This window comes from Rattus norvegicus, chromosome 3, assembly GCF_021556685.1.
Source record: "Rattus norvegicus strain SHRSP/BbbUtx chromosome 3, alternate assembly SHRSP_T2T, whole genome shotgun sequence".
NCBI lineage: Eukaryota > Metazoa > Chordata > Mammalia > Rodentia > Muridae > Rattus > Rattus norvegicus.
Window position 1 is genome coordinate 77027962 of NC_141536.1, and position 20068 is coordinate 77048029.

Consider the following 20068-nt stretch of genomic DNA (forward strand, 5'->3'; position numbering starts at 1 on the left):
AGCAGCTCATTTAAAAAAAGACAGGATCAACAGGATCAAGATGTATTTTGTTGAATTTAGCAACAGGTCATTGATGGTTATGGCAAGAACAATAGCACTGGACTGCAGGGTCAGGAGCCAGATGGAAGTGGAGACGGTCTTCATGGTTTGATTGTAGTCAGTCTTCCCATAAAAAGCAATGTTGATTTCATTTTTCTGTTTTTGACTGTCTTTGGTTGCTTAGTAGGAAGTTGTAAAGGTGAACGGAGCTAGGGTAGGAGGAATTTCTGTCAGATGGTTAGAGAAATGATTCTCATGATCTAAGTATTGGCCCTCAAGGGCAGGCAAAGGTTTTCTATTCTGTGTACTTTGAACCTTGGTATCTTTGGCCTTTTTTCATCTTCCTGCCCAATCCAATATGTCTTGAACCTTTAAGTTGTTTCTTTATTTTTTTTTTACTGCTTTTTTTTCCTTCTCTCTCTCTCTCTCTCTCTCTCTCTCTCTCTCTCTGTTTTGCCATTGTGCCTGACTTTTAGTTCTCCTAACGTTTTTTTTTTTTTTTTTTTTTTTTTTTTTTTTTTTTTTGGGTTCTTTTTTTCGGAGCTGGGGACCGAACCCAGGGCCTTGCGCTTCCTAGGTAAGCTATTAGATACCGGACATTGGCCTTCACATGGACATGCACCCCTGAGCACCCCATTCATACACACAGAAGAGAGTAGGCGAATTGAGCCGGGGGTGGTTGGACATGTTTGTAATACAAACGTGGGGTATAGAGGCTGGACGATCAGGTATTAAAGGCCAGTCCTACCCACATGGTACGTTGGAGGCTAGCCTGGGTTATACGAGATCCTGTCTTAAGAAAAAAAAAAAAAAAAAAAAAAGGAAAAGAGTACATAAAAACCAATTTGTCGGGCTGGAGAGATGGCTCAGTGGTTAAAAGCACCCGACTGCTCTTCCAGAGGTCATGAGTTCAATTCCCAGCAACCACATGGTGGCTCACAACCATCTGTAAAGAGATCCGATGCGATGCTGGGGCTGGGGATTTAGCTCAGTGGTAGAGCGCTTACCTAGGAAGCTCAAGGCCCTGGGTTCGGTCCCCAGCTCCGGAAAAAAAGAACCAAAAAAAAAAAAAAACCAATTTGTCAAGCCTGATAAAATAGAGTATTGGTGTTCTGAATCTTTCTCCTATATCTTTGATAAACCATGAACACTCATCTTAAATTTTTTTCCTTTTTATATTAATAGGAGTGAGGTATGAGTGAATGCTATGGTGAACTTGTGGAGATCAGAGGGCAGTTTTCAGAAGTCAGTTCTTCTACCATATGGACTCTGGGGTTGGAGCTCAGGTGCTCAGGTTTGGTGGCAGGTGCCTTTCCTGATTGAGCCACCTTGCTAGCTCCTGTGTTCTTTATCAAAAGGGTTTCTGCTATGTATGAATCATTCTTACTAAACAATAGATCAAAGCCACCACCTGCAGCTTCTATAGAGTATGTGATTTGAGTTTTCTCAAGTGATGTGATAATCTTGTTCCACAGGCTTACCTGAGATATAGAGACTTGTAAAATTGCTTAAGAGGTTGGTGAGATGGCTCAGTAAAGTGCCTGCTGTGCAAGCATGAGGACCTCTTACACCCATATAAAAGCCAGGTGCAGCTGTGTGTATCTGTGACCCAGTGCTGGAGGGACAGAGATCCATGGATGCTTGAAGCTTATTGGCCAGCCAGTAAGCTCAGTTGAACACTGTCTACAAACAAACAAACAAACAAACAAACAAACAGAAAGGTAGAGAGCAATGGAGAAAAAAGATACCTAGAATTGTTTACCTCTGGCACACTCATGAACAACCCCTCCGACCCCAATGTATCTAAACACAAACTAGTTGAGGGCCTGGCAAGGTAGCTTAGTTGATAGTCATTTTTTTGCTTGCATGAATCCCAATCCTCAAGCACAGTATAAACCAGACAGATGGCACATGCCTACAATCATAGCACTCTGGAGATAGAGGCAGGGTGATCAGAATTCAAGGCCAATCTGGGTTATATGAGACTGGGGCGGGGTGGGAGGTGTTAGGGGGAGCACTTGGGAGGCACAGGCAGGTGGATCTCTTGAGTTTGAGGCCAGACTGGTCTGAAGAATGAGTCCCAGGACAGCCAGGGCTACATCATTGCCAGACATACCAGAATAACAACATTGTTTTGGAGAGTGAGTTTCCTTCTTACACGAGCCTTCAGGCCTATCCATCTAATTGAGGATGTCAAGTGCTGCCTTTCATATGGGACTTTGGGGATCAAGAAGGAAAATGTATGGTCTTTTTTTTTTTTTAATTTTATGTATATGAGTACACGGTAGTTGTCTTCAGACACACCAGAAGAGGGCATCAGATCTCATTACAGATGGTTGTGAGCCACCATGTGGTTGCTGGGATTTGAACTCAGGATCTCTGGAAGAGCAGTCAGCGCTCTTAACCTCTGAGCCATCTCTCCAGCCCGAAAATGTATAGTCTTACGGAATTGAAACTGCTTATAGAATTGTAACCAGGACAGTTAGAAAGAAGCTAATATAAAGATTGTCTTTTTGCTCTGTTGAGAGTAGTAGGAATCTTCAAACGACAACACTAAGCAACTTCCTTGAAGTTGCTGTTGTTCAGTATGGCAGGTAAAAGCTTTGATGTACATAGTTGTGGTCTCTTCTCTAGACTGAAAAGCCTTTGTTTTCAATTCTCTGTTCCCTGTCACCTGCAGCAGTGTTTTCTATGTAGTGATGCAGTCCTTCAAAATTAGAATAAATGGAAGTAAGTTCAGTGAAAGTCAGCATATATCTGTCTGTCTCTATAAGACTATATATATAATCTTCTATTCATAGAGGCTTATGCCAAACAAAAGTTATTAAAATCCCTTTGTTGACATGTGATCAAGTGGAAAGAAGGACCCGAGAAAGGAAGGAAACTGATTTTGCAGCTTTGAACTTCAGCTTTAGCATTTGTTGGCTGTTAAAACAATATCTAACCATTTTTCCTTTCCTTGTCCTGGCTTTTGGAATGATGACTCTGAGACTAATTAGGTATTATTAAATGTCTAGGCCATAAACTTTGGCTCATTCCCTGACTAGCTCTTATTTATCCATTTAAACTATTCTTTTTATTTTTTATTTATATTTATATTTTTTTCTATTCTTTTTTTTTTTTTTTTTCGGAGCTGGGGATCGAACTCAGGGCCTTGCGCTTGCTAGGCAAGCGCTCTACCACTGAGCCAAATCCCCAACCCTATATTTTTATTTTATCTTTTAACTATACTATGTCTACTACTTGGCTAGTTACCTTTCTTCAGTCCCAGCCCTCTTCTTCCTTCATTTACCTGGTCTGTCTCCTCCATACAATCTGGCACTACCTTGAGTCTCCCCTTTTGTCCTCTCACTATTTCCCAGAATCCTGCCAGTGTCCTACCTCCTATTTCCTGCCTGAGCTCTTTGGCCATCAGCTTTTTATTGACAGGTGATGCTTCTAAGAGCGTGTAAATTCTCACTACAATTTGCTGTTTGATCATAGGCAAGTAACTTTACATTGAGCCAGTAAATTAGGAATGGTTTGGGAGTGGATTTACAGAGATGTCATAATATAAAGCACCAACCTTTTTTTTTTTTAATTATAAAACAGGACTGGCCTGGAACTCAAAAAAGATTCCTTACCCCTTCTGTCTCACAAGGGCTGGGAATCAAAAGTGCAGTGATTAAAGGCATGTACTACCATGCCCAACTCATTTTATTTGTTTATTTATTGTTTGTTGAGGTAAGGTTTTCCTATGTATCCTTGGCTGGCCAGGAACTCCGTTATGTAGACCAGGCTGAACTTGATCTCATAAGAGATTCACCTACCTCTGTCTTCTGAGGGTTGGGATTAAAGATGTCTACATCCCCAATATGGTGGTGTTTAGTGAGGTTTTTATTTTTTGGTGGTTTGTTTATTTAGGTTTTTATTATTTACATGTATGCACATTTTCCCTGCATGTATGTCTGTGGACCAGACAGGCTAGTAGAAAGCATTAGATCTCCTGGAACTAAGAGTTACAAACTATTGTGAGCTGCCATGTGGGTGCTGGGAATTGAACCTGGGTTCTTTGGAACAGCAACCACTGAGCCATCTTTCCAGTCATTTTTTGTTTGTTTGTTTTGAGACAAGGTTATACTATAGTTCAGGCTGGCCTGGAACTCTGTATTCCAGGTTGGTCTTGATCTTGAAGAAATCATCCTGCCTTTGTTTCCTGAGTGCTAGGATTATAGGTGTATACCACCATGCCAGGCCTGACTTGAAGTTTTCTCCTAAAAATAATGTGTATTTCTTCCCCTGTTTTGGGTCTACAGGCTAATTTCATAAAGGAAGCATAAAGGGGTCCTCTTGAAGACCTTGCATTTTTGCAGAACTCTTGGAAATGCTACTTGCATACTGCCTGTGTTCTGTCTTTCACTCTGACAGAATGGCTCGCTTAGCTGTCCTACATTAGCACAATGAACATCTGCCAGCTTTGCCCCAGCTACCTGCCATCTTGCTTGGGGCTTAGAAAAGATTTTTTTTTTTTACCCCTTTCTATGATTTAGTGATTAAAAAGTGAAAAGAAGGGGTTGGGGATTTAGCTCAGTGGTAGGGCCCTGGGTTCGGTCCCCAGCTCTGGAAAAAAAAAAAGTGAAAAGATAGGTTGCAGAGAAATAGATGGGTGTGTATGATCACATTTTGTTACAAAACCCAAAAACTTACTTGAATGGATATTTTATGTTGTATGAGTTACTACGGTTTTAGGAACATGGGATTGGGAAAAATTAAGAAGAAAAATAGTGCATTTTAAAAACTTGTTACAAGAAATGAATGCTACTTTAAAAATTAAGCTATTTTGACATTTTATGTTTACATGCAATTGTATAAAACAAGAGGACAAGATGTCCATCCATCCATCCATTGTGTGTGGCCTTTTCTTTACTTTTGCCCAGTGAGAATATCCTGTATAATCAGTACTTTTTTTTTTTTTTAAATATTTATTTTATGTGTTTGAATACACCAGAAGAGGGCATTGAATCCCATTACAGATGGTTGTGAGCCACCATGTGGTTGCTGGGAATTCAATTCAGGACCTCTGGAAGGGCAGTCCGTGCTCTTAACTGCTGAGCCATTTCTTCAGCCCCCAATCCTAGTACTTTTTTACAGCCTGAGTATTGATATTGATGCAGACCATTTCTGCTACTACCAGGATCTCTTCTGATATCCTTTATAATCGTCTAGTCTCCAAGTTAAAGTGTCTAGGCTGGCAGTACAGGTGGCTAATTCACAATAAAGCTTTGCTTAGCGATTCTATGGAGAATACATTGGAGGAGCAGGTGCCCCAACTCCCAACACTGTCAACCCATCAAAAATCTCTGATGCCACTAATTTATTTCCTTTTGTCTTTTCTATAATGTTATATAAGCAGGGCTTGGTGGTATAGGCCTGTAATCAGTTAATCAGAAGGCTAGGGAAGTTCCAGACTTACCAGGTGATTTATAGAGGCTGTCTCAAATAGAAAAAGATTTAAGGTGTAGTCCAGTGATAGAGCACTTGCTTAGCATGTCAGAGACTGTATAGGTTCAATCCTCTGTATATAAAACAAATGAGTGAGAGAGGGAGGAATGGAAACATGCAGTTTTAGACTATCCTTTTTTACCCAGCATAATTATCTAGAATGTTTTAAGTATCAATGGTACTCTTCTTTTTTTTTTTTTTTTTTCCTTATCGGTTGGGGACTGAACCCAGGGCCTTGCGCTTGCTAGGCAAGCGCTCTACCACTGAGCTAAATCCCCAACCCAATGGTACTCTTCTTCCTTCTCTTCTCCTGTTTTTTGTTTTGTTTTGTTTTTTTCTTTGTTTTTTGAGACAAGGTCTTCCTACGTAGTCCTGGCTGCCTAGAACTTGCTGTGTAGAGCAAGCTAGCTATGGATTCAAAGAAATTCTCTTGCCTCTGCGTCATGAGGGTTGGAATTAAAGATGTGAGCTGTCATGCCTGATATATAAGTAGTTTTTATTTTCTTAAATTGTTTTCTTACATTGTATTTCTTGGTTTAGATGTGATAGTATTTGCTGAATTGTTTACTTGGTGAAGGATTTTTTTTCCCTCCCAGTTTTGGGGCTGTTATGAATAAAACAGCTGTGAACATCTGTGTCCAAGTTTTTTTTAATGTGTGTGTACATGTTCATGTGTGTGCATATATGTATAGGTGGAGGCCAGAGATTGGCATTGTCTTCTTCAATCACTCCACCTTAGTTTTTAGTTAGTTAGTTAATTAATTAATTAATTAATTATGTGCTTTGTCTTCAGACACACCAGAAGAAGGCATCAGATCTCATTACAGTTGGTTGTGGATCTCATTACCTTGTGGTTGCTAGGATTTGAACTCAGGAGCTCTGGAAGAGCAGTCAGAGCTCCCAACTGCTGAGCCATTTCTTTAAACTTAGTTTTGAGACAGGGACTCTCACTGAACATGAAGCTCACTGATTCAGGTAGCTTGGCTGGCTGCAAGCCTGAGGGGTCCTTTTGTGTTCAAATTTTTGTGTGAATATAATTTAACTTGTAATTTTTTTCAATAAATGTCCAGTAAGTAATACAATTACTGGGTTATATGAGATCAGGTTTGTTTTTTTTTTTTCTTTCCTTCTTCAAGACAGGGTTTTGGGCTTGGGGATTTAGCTCAGTGATAGAGTGCTTGCCTAGCAAGTGCAAGGTCCTAGGTTCGGTCCCCAGCTCTGAAAAGAAGAAAAGAAAAGAAAAGAAAAGAAAAGAAAAGAAAAAAGACTGGGTTTCTCTGTGTAGATCAGGCCTTGAACTGGCCTGCTTTGAACTCAAGAAATCTGCCTGCCTCTGCTTCTCAAATGCTAGTATTAAAGGCTACCATCACTAGGCTATGGTTTATATTTTTTATTTTAATAAAATTAAGGCAAAAGAAAGACAGTTTTGTTTCACATCCTTTCTTGAACTTAAAAATAACTTAATTTTTTTTTGAGACTTTTTTTAGGTAGCCCAGGCTGGCCTCATTATATAGCTGGGGATAACTTTGAAAACCAAGGTCTCCTGTCTCCACCTCTGCAGTGCTAGGATTACAGATGTGTGTGCCTCCACACCTGGCTTTCATAATTTACAGGGATTTCTGATGGTTTGCACAGCATCACAGTGTCACTGGTGAAACTGCTGTTACCTAGACTTTACTTTGCCTTGCTGATCTCATGATCAGTGTATGTATTACAATGTTAATTAACTTCTATACCCCACCTGTAATGGTTAATTTCTCCAAGGTAATTTGCTTAAGTAATTTGCTTAAAGTTATATAGTGGACCACTGTGTACTAAGTAAGATAAATTTAGACACTTTCTCCCTTCTTGTCTCTATCTCCTAAGTCAGCTTTTTGATGTTTTAAGACAAGAGTCTCTTACAGTCCAGGCTGGCCTTAAGCTTGGTTGAGTCAGGAGGGATGACCTTCAGTTTTTGATCCATCTGTGTTCTCCTTCCAAAATTGCAGGAATAAATTGCTATATTGGGTTTTATGAGGTACTGGCAAGACATTTTTCCAACTAGTCCCAGGCTATTTTGATTTTGTTTTGAGACATGTTGTAGTCCAGGCTGACTCCAGACGCACAGCAGTCCTCCTGCTTCAACCTCAGAGTTGGGATTAGAGATGAGAGCTACCATATCTTGTTAACTTCTGATTCCCTCCCTCCCTCTCTTCCCTCCCTCCTTCCCTCCCTCCCTCCTCCTTTCTTTTCTCTTTACTCACCCTTTCTCTCTTTTCTCTCCTTTCTTTTCTGTTTACTCATCCTTTCTTTGATTTCTTTTTTCCTCCCTCCCTCCCCCCACCCCTTCCCCTCTCCCTTCCCCCGACCTCTTTCTGTCTGCCCTCCCTCCCTCCCTCCCCCCTCTCTCTTTCTCTCTCTCTTTCTTTCTTTCTTTCTTTCTTTCTTTCTTTCTTTCTTTCTTTCTTTCTTTCTTTCTTTCTTTCTTTCATGAGATGCCTTGTAGTCCTGGCTGGCCTTGCATTTCTGGACTATCCTCTTGTTTCTACCTTTTCTGGGTGCTGGGATTAGAGGTGTGTATCATCATGTCTGGCTAAGGCTTACTTTTCTAATCTGTGAATAATGGAAATAATAATATTAACTATTTTAATAGTATTGTGAAGAATAAATATCTTTGAAAAGCACTGAGTATTATTAGAATGGCAAGTATTCAGTCAATATTATAGTAAAGTAATTGTTTTAAATTTTATATTCTGTAACTATCCATTTTCAGATATTTAGATACTAGAATGTTTCTCCTAGCATACATAGAAAGCTTTCATATTACTCCTATTTTGTATGAATGTATGTGTATATGCATGTGCATAGGTATATGCATATCCAGGTGGGAGCTGGAAGTCTACCTTAGGTATTATTCCAACTACCATGCTTTTTTAAAGACAGGGTCTCTCACTGGCTTGGGATTGCTGATTAAGCTAGGCAGGCTGCTCATCATTTCCTAGGATCCATCTTGTCTCCTCCTTTCCAGCGCTGGGATTACAACCATGTGCCTCTATGCCCTGTCCTTCCTTTTGCATGCATTCTGAGAATGGACCTTTGACCTCATGGCTTCATGGCTTGGGACTGAACTAACTTCCCAGGTTAATATTGATCCTATTTCTGATGTAAGGATACTTTATTGTTTTAAAATGGTTTTTATTCTAAAGTCTCTCTCTCTCTCTCTCTCTCTCTCTCTCTCTCTCTCTCTCTCTCTCTCTCAGACAGGGTTTTTCTGTGTAGTAAGCCTTGGTTGTCCTGGACTCGATTGTAGACCAGGCTGGCCTCAAACTCACAGATCTGCCTTCCTCTGCCTCCTGAATGCTGAGATCAAAGGCACCACCTCACCCTAGGATCTACTCTTTTTTTTTTTTTTAATTTTATTTAATTATTGTATGTATGTGAGTACACTGTCACTGTTTTCAGACACACCAGAAAAGGGCATCAGATCCCATTACAGTAGTTGCTGAGAATTGAGCTCAGGACCTTGACAAGAGCAATCAGTGCTCTTAACCATTGAGCCATCTCTCCAGCCCTAGGATCTACTCTTAATTTGCTTTTTTCTTATGCTCCATTGCATATGTTGCATGTATAATTTCTTTAGTTATTTTTATTGTATTACTTTTAATCATGTGAATATGTGTATCTCTGTGTGTATATGTACATATGAGTGCAGGTGTCTGTGGAAGCCAGAGACTACAGATCCCCCTGCAGCTGGAGTTGGATGTGACAGTGGTGCTGGGAACTAAACTCACCTGTGCAATATTTGCATAACTGATGATCTATCTCTCCAGTTGTGTGTTTTTATTTTTTGTTTTTTGCTTTGTTTTAGGCTGGTCCTGAACTCCTGATCCTTCTACTATTACCTCTTCCCAAGTTCTAGGATTACAAATGTTTGCCACTGTGCTTAGCTCCTTAGCTGTCTCTTTAGAACATTTTCTGAATTTTTCTTATTTATTATGTCCTTTACCATTTCTGTCCTTGTCCCAATTTCTATTACCTTGTTATTCCTTTGGCTAAATTTTTCTAATATTCTAGTACCTGTCTTTCTGTTGTCAGTTGTGCTTTAATTATACTGCTGCTGGCTTCTTACATGTGCCAAAGTTTTTCTTCCTACTTACAGTATTCTTTCACCTATCTTTTTCTACTTTTACTTCAGTATGCTCATCTAAATTCACTTGTCATCTCAGAGGTCTCCTCTTAGCTACCTTATATTTAAAGACTGAGTGACTACTCCCCCATTTTTCTATATATTTTATTCCTAGAATATACTTGAAACTGTTAATACTTAGTTTAGTAAATATTCATTGGCTACTGGCTTGTGCAAATCTTCCTTCTTTTTTGAGTATTCTTTTATTACATATATTTATTTTGGATTTATGTGTGTATGTATGTGAGCAGAAGTCAGACAACTTCTGGGAGTCAGTTCTCTTTTACCTTGTGGTTCTGAGAGTCAAACTCAGGTCATCAGGCTTGACAGCTAGTGCATTTACCAGATTGCTTGCCCCAAGTATTCTTAATTTGAAATGTTGGGCAGGAAGAATTCTGCTTCTAGTCAGAGCTAAAAATGACTAGGTTCTTAAATGCAGTGCCTTATTTTGCCTGGCTGAGAAACTGATTGGCAAAGTAGGGGAGCATTTGGTTCTTTTAGCCTAAGAACTCTGTATTTTGACTGCTTTTCCTGAAGCCTTAAGGGAATTTTTTTCTTTCCCTATTCTGTACAGCCAAGAACCTGACCTGGGCTGACTCTTAAGATTGAAGAACAGTGAACTCAGTATCCGTTGAGCCAAGGCTTGGACACCTGCCTCTGATACTGTCTGAAAGGAAAGCCTGGATTCAAATCTTGCTCTGGCTACTGACTTATTTGGTGAACTTCGATACATTTCTTAAGTTCTTCCAGGCTTTGTTTTGTTATTTGTCTGTTCTGGGTCTGGTAAAGAATCCTGGGTTAATGTTGTCAAGGCTTTTGAAAATACTATTGCTTTAACTCCTGGGGTTTCTAAGAATTGGAGATTGTGTGGTGCCACAAGCAGTTGGACTCTTTCCCATGGGTTAACAGAAGATGGAAAGGTGGGATCTTTCATGATTTGCAGTAGGCCATACTTCATCTTGTGATAACTGATGATGGATGGAACACGGTGTGTTGTCGCTACAACATTAGACCTGTTCAGGCAGCTGTCTTCAGGCTGTGCCTGAAGATAAGCTGTTTTTGTCTCTAATATTCTTCCATCAGAAGCTACTTTTCTCTTTTTGTTTGTAAGTAGAAAAATCCCTTGTCATTTTTATGTATTTAAGGATGAACTTCCTGGTCTCCTTCCTTCTTTCCTTCCTTTTTTTTTTTTACTCTCTGACAGCTTAGTCTCCAGAAAATTAAGCTTGAGTTTCTGCTCTGTTCAGTGGCTTTATCCTTCATTGCTGGTAGTTTTCAGTTCTGTCCTCAGCACAGTTTCCCAGAATACTTTCAAATAAAATGCCAGTCTGTCTTGTCTGCCTTTGTCTGTCTGTCTGCCTTTCTTTCTCTCTTTCTTTCTTTCTTTCTTTCTTCCTTTCTTGATTTATATATTTTATGTATGTGAGTACACTGTAGCTGTCTTCAGACACACCAGAAGAGGGTGTTGAGATGGTTGTGAGCCACCATGTGGTTGCTGGGAATTGAACTCAGGACCTCTGGAGGAGCAGTCAGTGCTCTTAACCACTGAGCCATCTCTCCAGCCCGTTGCTTTTCTTTTCTTTCTTTTTTTTTTTTAAGAGCAGGTTTACTGGTGCCTTTAATTCCAACATTTGGGAGGAAGGTAGAGGCAGGTGGATCTTTGTAAGCTCTAGTTCTACATAGTGAGTTACAGAGCCAGAACTACCCAGTGAGAATCGGTCTCAAAAAAAAAAGTTCAAAAAATGTTTATTATGTTTATTTATGGGGGGATGGGCATGTACCTTGAAACACGTGGAGATCAGAGGCTAACTTTCAGGAGTTGGTTGTCTCCTACCATTTGTCCGAAGGGTCGAACTGAGGTTGTCAGGTTTGGCAGTGAGCATCTTCCCCTGGTGACCCATTTTGTTAGTCCTCAGTTTTCTTTTTAAAAGTTTTTTTTCCTAAGTTTTGTGTGTATGTGTGTGTGTTATGTGCACATAAGTGTAGGTGCCCTTGGAGGCTAGGGGAGTCCAATTTACTAGAGCTGGAGTTAGAGGTGGTTGTGAGCTTCCCTCCTGTGGGTGCTGGGAGCCGATGTGGGTCTTCTGCAAGAGCAGTGCTTGCTCCTCACCGCTGAGACGTCTCTCTAGCCTTCTTTCTTTGTTTAATACAGGGTTTTCATTATATAGTCTATGTTGACTTCAAACCAGGTTACCAAGCCTCTTTCCTCATTCTCCTAGGATTACAGGTGTGTGCCATCACAAGTTGACTAAAATTTCTCTCCTCCTTTCTCATTTCAGCCTGGCCTTGAACTGTATTCCAGATTAGCTTCAAACTCAGTCTTTATTTTTCCTTTTTGTGTGATGAGATTACAGACCCCATGATTGATTGGCATAGAATAGCTCAGAGGCAGACTCTGGGATTTTTAAGTCATCATAGGATGAAATGGGGAGAGTAAGGGACTGACTGTTGGTGACTGTCATTGAAGAGAACCTTTCACAGAGTCCAGGTGGTGCTGAGGGGCCATCAGACATGTGTCTTATCATATTGATGACAGGGACAGGATAAAGCTTTACTTTTTCTTCTCAGATGTATTTATGCCATTTGTGCTTGACAAGATCTGTACTGAACTGATTTGACAGTTTGCTTAATCATAGTCTGAGAAATACACACTCGCACGCACACGCACACGCACATGCACACACGAGGTTTATGGTCTCTTCCCATTCTCAGGTGAAGTAAATTTACTGTGGTATTTCTTTCTGCTTCTTTTTTTTTTTTTTTTTCTTTCTGCTTCTTGATAGGTAATTGCTCTCATTTCCATGGGGATTGTATGGTAAACAAACAGTAGCAGAGTTTCATGAATATGCCCTATTGTACTCAAGAGATTTCAGAGTAAAAGGTGGATTAATTTCTGGTGAAATGTTTTTTGACCTCTCTTTTCTTTCAAAACCTAAGTACTGAATTTCTGGAGAGGAGTAAGAGAATGATTTTCATTTTTCCTTAGCATCATCTGTTTTATTCTCTTTTTTGCTTTTTGAGATGAGGTCTTGCTTTGTTCATAAATATAGCTCTCAGGCTGGCCTTGTTATGATGACAAGTGAGGGTTGTCTAGCATCATTCTTTAATTTATTGTCTTCTCTTGTTGTTTTCTTTGTGTATGCGTGCAGTGCATGTACTTGTTCACATGGGTTTGCTTTGTACATGGAGAGCAGAGGTAACTGTTGGGTTTCTTTTTCCATCACTTGCTTGTGACAGGGTTTCTTATTAAACTTGAAGTCATCAGTTGGTCTAGGTGAACGAGCCAGTGAGCCCCTGGAATCCTCTAGTCCCTTTAATCCTCACAGTTCTGGGAAGACCAGTATATACTGCCATGCACTTTTTTTTTTTTTTTTTTTTGGTTCTTTTTTTTCGGAGCTGGGGACCGAACCCCGGGCCTTGCGCTTCCTAGGTAAGCGCTCTACCACTGAGCTAAATCCCCAGCCCCACTGCCATGCACTTTTAAAAATGGGTGCTGGAAGGCTGTAACTCAGGTCTTCAGTTTGCATGGCAGGCTCTTTGCCAAACTGAGACCCTTTTTTTCTTGACCTCTGAGGAAATGAACACTAAAAATGTAAAGCATAAAGTAGGTGGAACATGGTTAATGTAACATATGTGAGGCTAGCACACAAATAAGGGAACGTTGTAGGGACTCTGCTTGTGGCAATTATGTATAGAGACTCTGGATTCAAACTGCCTGGGTTGTTATTCTTTTTTTTTTTTTTTTTTTTGGTTCTTTTTTTCGGAGCTGGGGACCGAACCCAGGGCCTTGCGCTTCCTAGGTAAGCGCTCTAACCGCTGAGCTAAATCCCCAGCCCCCCTTTTTTTTTTTTTTAAAGACAGTTACTCATCACCTTTTTTCAGTTCAAATTCTGAATCTTCCACTCTGGGATCTTTTTCTTTCTCATGTTTGGGTGGGGCTAATGAGGATTATAAGGAGTTCCTTTGACATGCCTGTAATTGTAGCATCTGAGACACGAGCCAGAGTATTATAACCTGAAGGCAACCTGAGCTACACTGTGAAGCCTCACTTCTAAAAAATGTTACGTAAAGTGTTAAGATCAGAACCTGGAAGTATAAAAATGTTAGCTGTTATTTTAACTATTACCTCATAGTTTAAATTTGTCAAAAAGAAAAAAAAAGATGACAGCGGTAAAAGGTTTCATCGAAAATGGTGTTGAGTGTTGCAGTGGACACTTTTTTTTCCCTTTGGTAGAATTTTGTTTTATCTGATGCTGGAGAACTATTTTAAAAATTATTTTATGTGTATGGGGGGTTTTGCCTGTTAGAATGGCTGGTGCCTGGGGAGGTGTAATGGCTATTCCTGATTGTCAGCTTGACTATATCTGGAATGAACTACAATCCAGAATGAAGGGCTCACTGGCGATCCAGATCTTGAGGCTGAAATACATAGTTTTCTGACCTAGATCTTGGCCTAGAGATCCTGAGGCATAGTGGCTACGAAAAGCTTAGGCCCAGGTATGGTAGTAAACTCTTTAATCCCAGGAGACTGAAGCAGGGAGATCTCTTGAGTTCAAGGTCAGCCTGGGACAAAACAAGTCCCAGATCCAGGGCTGGTGGTACACACGGTTAATCTGGGCCACACCTTCTGCTGGAGAGCTACACAGGGACACTGGAAGAAGGAAGATTCACTCTTCTTTGCCCGCTTGCATTTACTTGCCAGCACATCTGTTGGAATCTACTTCTACAGAAGAGCAGCTGAAACAAAACAACTAGTTCACGGTCTGAGCAACTACTAGACTCTTGGACTTCCCATTCCCAGCTGCCCAGTGTTGGGGTAGTTGGACTACAGACTGCAAGTCATTGCAACAAATTCCCTTACTATAGAGACACATTCTATAAGTTCTATGACTTTAGAGAACCCTGACTAATACAGGTCAGAAGAAACTGTTGGGTCACTTGTAGTTGGAGTTTTAGAAGGTGGTGAGCTGCCATGTGGATGCTGGGAGGTAAACCTGCGCCCTTTGGAAGAATAGTCAGGGCTCTTTACCACTGAGCCATCTCTCCAGTCCCTCAAGGATGGTTTTATTAGTTTGATCCCCCAGCCATGAGCTTGATGTGTAAACCACCAGGCTGGTTGCAGATGAACAGGAATGTGTTCATCTGTGCCTTGGAGTGATTGCTGAGGTTAGATGTGTGCCACCACACCCAGCATAAGTTATACATCTCTGCACTGGGTGCATTCAGGAACCTAATTGCTAGACCGTATGGGACACAGACTTCATTAACGGAGGCCTGCTGTAAGAATCTGAAGCTTTCAAGAGGAGAGAAGTGGAGAAGAAGAAAGTCATTTTTTGAGTTAGGGTCCAGGAAAGCTGGGCAGTAGAGGTCTAGAATAAGCTGTATTGGGGGAAGGGCCTTTAGAGAAAGGATAGGATTGTCCAGAGTTTCAGGGCAAGTCTACTAACACTACTAACAATTGTATCCACATATGTGCATGTATGCGCTCGCTCTCTCTCTCTCTCTCTCTCTCTCTCTCTCTCTCTCTCACACACACACACACACACACACACACACACACACACACACACACACACACAAATTAAGGCAGGAGTTACATTTTTTAAAATTAGGACTCAGAAGCCTGTTTTGGATTTTTTTGAAATAGTGTCTCAATCTGTAGGTCTAGCTGTCCTAGGACTTTACAGAGATCTGCCTGCCTCTGCCCCACAAGTGCTGAATCAAAGGCATATGCCACTATGTCTGTTGAGAGATTTCTTGTTTGGTTTTGAAGCAGAGTCTCACTTTATAGCCCAAGCTGGCCTAGAATTTGCTGTATAGCTCAGGCCATTCTCTAGCTTGTGACCTCTGAAGTTAATTTGCTTTACAGGGCCTTGTGGTCTAAAATTATTTTGTTATATTTGTCATCACAGAGTGGGGCTATTGCTCTACCACAAATAGTAGCAATATATGTAGTGAACAGTTTTTATATGGTATATCTTTTAACCTGATGACAATGCTATAATGAATACTACTGCTGTATTCAAAAAAGTTTCAAGAATGAGGCAGGCAACTGAGGCACAGGGAGGTTAAGTAATTCTGAGAAATCAGGAAACTTTTGTATGCCAAGAAAATGATGGAATAGGGTGCGATGATGAACATTCACACGTGTATACTGTTAAAACTGAAGCTGGAGGATTTCAAATCAGAGACTAGCCTGGGCTATCTCATGAGGAGGAGACAAATGGTGGAGAAATGGAGTTGGGGTAGTTTTACTGAGACAGGCTGTTGTAGCACAACTTCATTGACCTCAACATTACTGCTGTAGCTGAGGATAACCTTGAACTCTTGATTCTTCTGATCCTACTGCCTAAGTACCCTAGAATTACAAGATTGTGCCAGCTTCCCTATCTTTTTTCATTGCTGAGTATAGAACACAGAACTTCCTTGACTCATGAAGAACAAGAAAGTGTAATAGCATTGAGTTACCCACATCCCCAATCTTGAAACTAGGGTTTAATGAGTTGCTATATATATGGGTATTCTATACTGTCTTTAGCTTAGAACTCATGAAAAATAAACAGTACATAGAACATCTCCGTCTAGATTCAATCAACGCTATCACTTTGTCACATCCTAAAATATCTTTTTGTACTCTACTCAGAGTAGAAGTACAGTTCATGATAATAGTTTTCCTCTGGGTGAGTTTGCCTTCAGAATTTGTTACTTGTTTATATCTTTGATTTGTGTGTGTTGCCCAAAATTCTGTCTTTCCCCTAAATTTAATCTAGTATAAAAGACTGGCAAGAGCTATTTGGAGAAAAGTGTGGTACTAGAAGTCTGATGCTAGCTTTTTAGATTTGGTTCTCTACACTATCATCTGAATCATCCTGCAGCGTGTCCTGTAGTAAGGTCCTCCTGATGAAAACCAAGCTTCCAATTATAGAAAGCCGTGTGTGTAGAAACTGTACTGGATGCCATCTCGGTAAAACACTAGGCCACTTTTAGGCCTCTAATTAAAGGCTCGATGTTTTGTAGCTAATTTTCCAGTTGTCAGTTGTTGGGAGAACTTTAGTTATGCAAGTGATCTTAGGTTTATTTAGGGGATTTTTAAAATTTATATTTTTCTTTTGATGGATATCAGCCCACAGCTTCATGTATGTCCACATTTACTGTACCACTGGGCTATGTAAAAGCCCAAGATTTTTTTTAAAAGGGATTATTATTTTGTTATTTTTATCTATGAGAGTATGTGCTGTGTGTTGTGTGTGTGTGTGTGTGTGTGTACCAGTGGAGGCCAGCCAAATCAGATCCCCTGGAGCAGTGTTTCTCAACTTGTGGGCAGACTCTTTTGTGAGGGTGTTGAATGACCCTTTCACAGGGTCACCTAAGACCACTGGAAAACACAAATATTTACATTATGATTCCTAACAGTAGCAAAATTACAGTTATGAAGTAGCAACAAAGTAATTTTATGGGCTGGAGAGATGGCTCAGTGGTTAAGAGCACTGACTGCTCTTCCAGAGGTCCTGAGTTCAAATCTCAGCAACCACATGGTGGCTCACAACCATCTGTAATGGGATCTGATGCCTGCTTCTGATGTGTCTGAAGACAGCAACAGTGTACTCACATACATAAAATAAATAAATAAAAATCTAAAAAAAAAAGTAATTTTATGATTGGGGGTCACCACAGCATGAACAGTATTAAAGGGTTGCAACATTAGGAAGATTGAGAACCGCTGCCTTAGATCTTGAGTTATAGGCAGTTCTGAGAAGCCCCATGTGGATGCTAGGAACTGAACACAGATTCTCTGGAGAGCAACCGGTGCTCTTAACTGCGACAGTTATCTCTCTCCCCTTTTTCAGTCTTCCTTCCTTGGTTGTTTTTGTCTTTTTGAGACAGGGTTTCTCTGTATAGCCCTGGTTGGCCTCAAACTGAGATCCACCTGCCTCTGCCTCCCAGTGTTGGGATTAAAGGTGTGCACCACCACCACCAGCTTGTGTTTGCCCGTCTTTCCTTCTTTCTTTCTTTCTTTCTTTCTTTCTTTCTTTCTTTCTTTCTTTCTTTCTTTCTTTCTTTCTTCCTTCCTTCCTTCCTTCCTTCCTTCCTTTCTTCCTTTCTTCCTTCCTTCCTTCCTTCCTTCCTTCCTTCCTTCCTTCCTTCCTTCCTTTCTTTCTTTTTTTCTTTCTAGATCTTGTTTAATCTCAGGGACCTTCAGCCTTTGCCTCTGAAGTTCTGGAATTGTAGGTGCATGCCATCCTGCCTGGTCTAGGGGCTTTAAAACTTATATCTGTACAAATATTTTGCCCCAGTGAATTTCTGTGCATCTCATCTGTACCTTGTACCTGAGGCTAGAAAAAAGGATATCGGGACCCCTGGAACTGGAGTTGCAGGCAGTTGAGAGCTGTTGTGTAGGTGCTAGTAATTAAACCTAAGTTCTCTAGAAGGGCAGCTGATACTCTTAAATTCTGAAGCATCTCTCCAGCCTAGATTTATACTTTTTATTATATTTATTTTTTAATTTATTTTGTGTGTTGTGTCTACATACACACATGTGAAATTTACAGCACACTTGTTGAGGTTAGAGGACAGCTTTTTTGAATTGGTTCTCTCCTACTATGAGGGTCTTAGGGTTTGAACTTAGGTTGTTAGACTTGACAGTAGTGCCACTATATGCTGAGCCATCTTACCAGCCCCAGGATAATGATTTCTTCTCCCAACAAGTTAAATCATTGGGTTCAAACCTGTATGCTACTGAATATGTGTCAGTACTTCATGGCTGATTGTATTCTTACATTTTGTCTTCATGGACACGTTCAGGTGGCAGACATATAACAGTTAAATAAATAAGAAAATTGAGCTCTGTAATAATAGCTAAGCAGGGAGTTGGTGTGCATGCAGCTTAGTTGTTAAGAGTGGTTGGTTGCCTAACATGCATTAAGCCAAAACTAGGTTTGACTCCTAGCCTTGAAAACTGGGTGTAGTGGTATTTTGGGGAGGTGAAGGCAGGAGGATCATATGTTCAAGGTTATCCTTGCTACATAGGGAGCTGAGCAGGCAGTGGGGATGTTTGCAAATAACTAAAGAGATTTTAATTTTCTAAGTCATATTCCTCAAGCGCTATAAGATCAGCTGGTCAAATGTCTAAGGGAAATATTACTGTTGTGGTAAATATTAAAAAAAATGCCACATGACACTGCAGGGTACCTTTATCTCAGTGGCTCCACACTGCCCCCAGGTACTCTCAGAACTAGGGGGTCTGAGAGCCATTCTAGCTTGTTACCTTGCCATGCTGGTCCCTAGAGTTAGTTCCGGTACCTGTGTGGCCAGATGGAACTAGCTATAATTTTGTCTCTGGTTAGTATTTCTCCCCGTGGCTCTCTAGCCACAAACTCTGGTTCCAGCTACCTGGTAAAACCGAGAACCAACAAACTGCAACCCAATAATCAGATTTATATGTTAAATTCTCAGTCCATAATGTATCCATACAATGAACTCACAACCAGTTGATAAAGATATAAACTGCCCACCTAGATAAGATAAATTTTCCTACAGAAATCCATCCCTTTAAGAAACATACATAACTACATTAGCAATTCAAGACCACCTGGATCTGGGTCGCCCTTCTTCATCTCCATCTTGATTGAGACTGTCCGTGTCCTAATTTCAATTCTGTTTGCCTCATTTTATTGATGTGGAGATAGCCCCAGTTGCATTTAGTTATTTTGCCCACAAAATCCTTTTTATTAGTATGTCTTACTTTGTTGTGTGGTAACTGCCTTAGAAATGTTTCTTAGATATCTGCTACTTTGAAGAACTGTGGCACCTAAGGTTTAGTGAGGGGAATCGTTGTGAACTCACAAAGATTCACTAATAATGTAACAGTAGTGATTTCTAACACTTCACTGCTCTTTGCTCATTGGAGCCTTATAATAATATTATAAATTAAAAAAGAGGACCCTGAGGCACAAGAAATGACTTACCCAAAGTCTGTCTGCCTTTCCATCCTGCCATCTTCCCTTTCCCTTTCTTTTTTCCCTTTTCCCTTCCCTTCTCCACAAATCTTAACTAGAACGTGGGATAAAATCATTAGCATAGATGATCAATTGCAAGAACCTATAATTCTTAGTTTCTAATGAGTTGTGGCATTCTTCAGTTTTTTTGCATAGAATAGTTAAATTATATATTAGATAGAGAAAGTCTGTAAAGGTCGAGTCCCTTTATCTTTTTGAATGATTAATTTATGTTTAGGTAAATGGGGTGAAATCTTGGCATTAATTGTGTGTGTGTGTGTGTGTGTGTGTGTGTACCCATCTTGTCATGACATACCTTTGTCTCCTACTTGCTTATGTCTTTTTGTGATTAAGTACTGGTTTGGGGGACTTCATAGTATTCTGGGCT

General features: G+C 40.3%; 1 protein-coding gene across 23 annotated transcripts in view; it reads left to right on the forward strand.

The window, feature by feature from the left end:
• The window catches only part of Ambra1 (autophagy and beclin 1 regulator 1), a 189292-nt gene that overhangs the window by 10564 nt on the left and 158660 nt on the right, over window positions 1–20068 (forward strand). For 9 of the 23 annotated variants that reach the window (XM_087654113.1, XM_087654118.1, XM_087654115.1 and 6 more), the window contains exon 2: window positions 10260–10402. The gene's annotated coding sequence lies outside the window, so the exon portion shown is untranslated. 23 annotated transcript variants of the gene reach the window in all.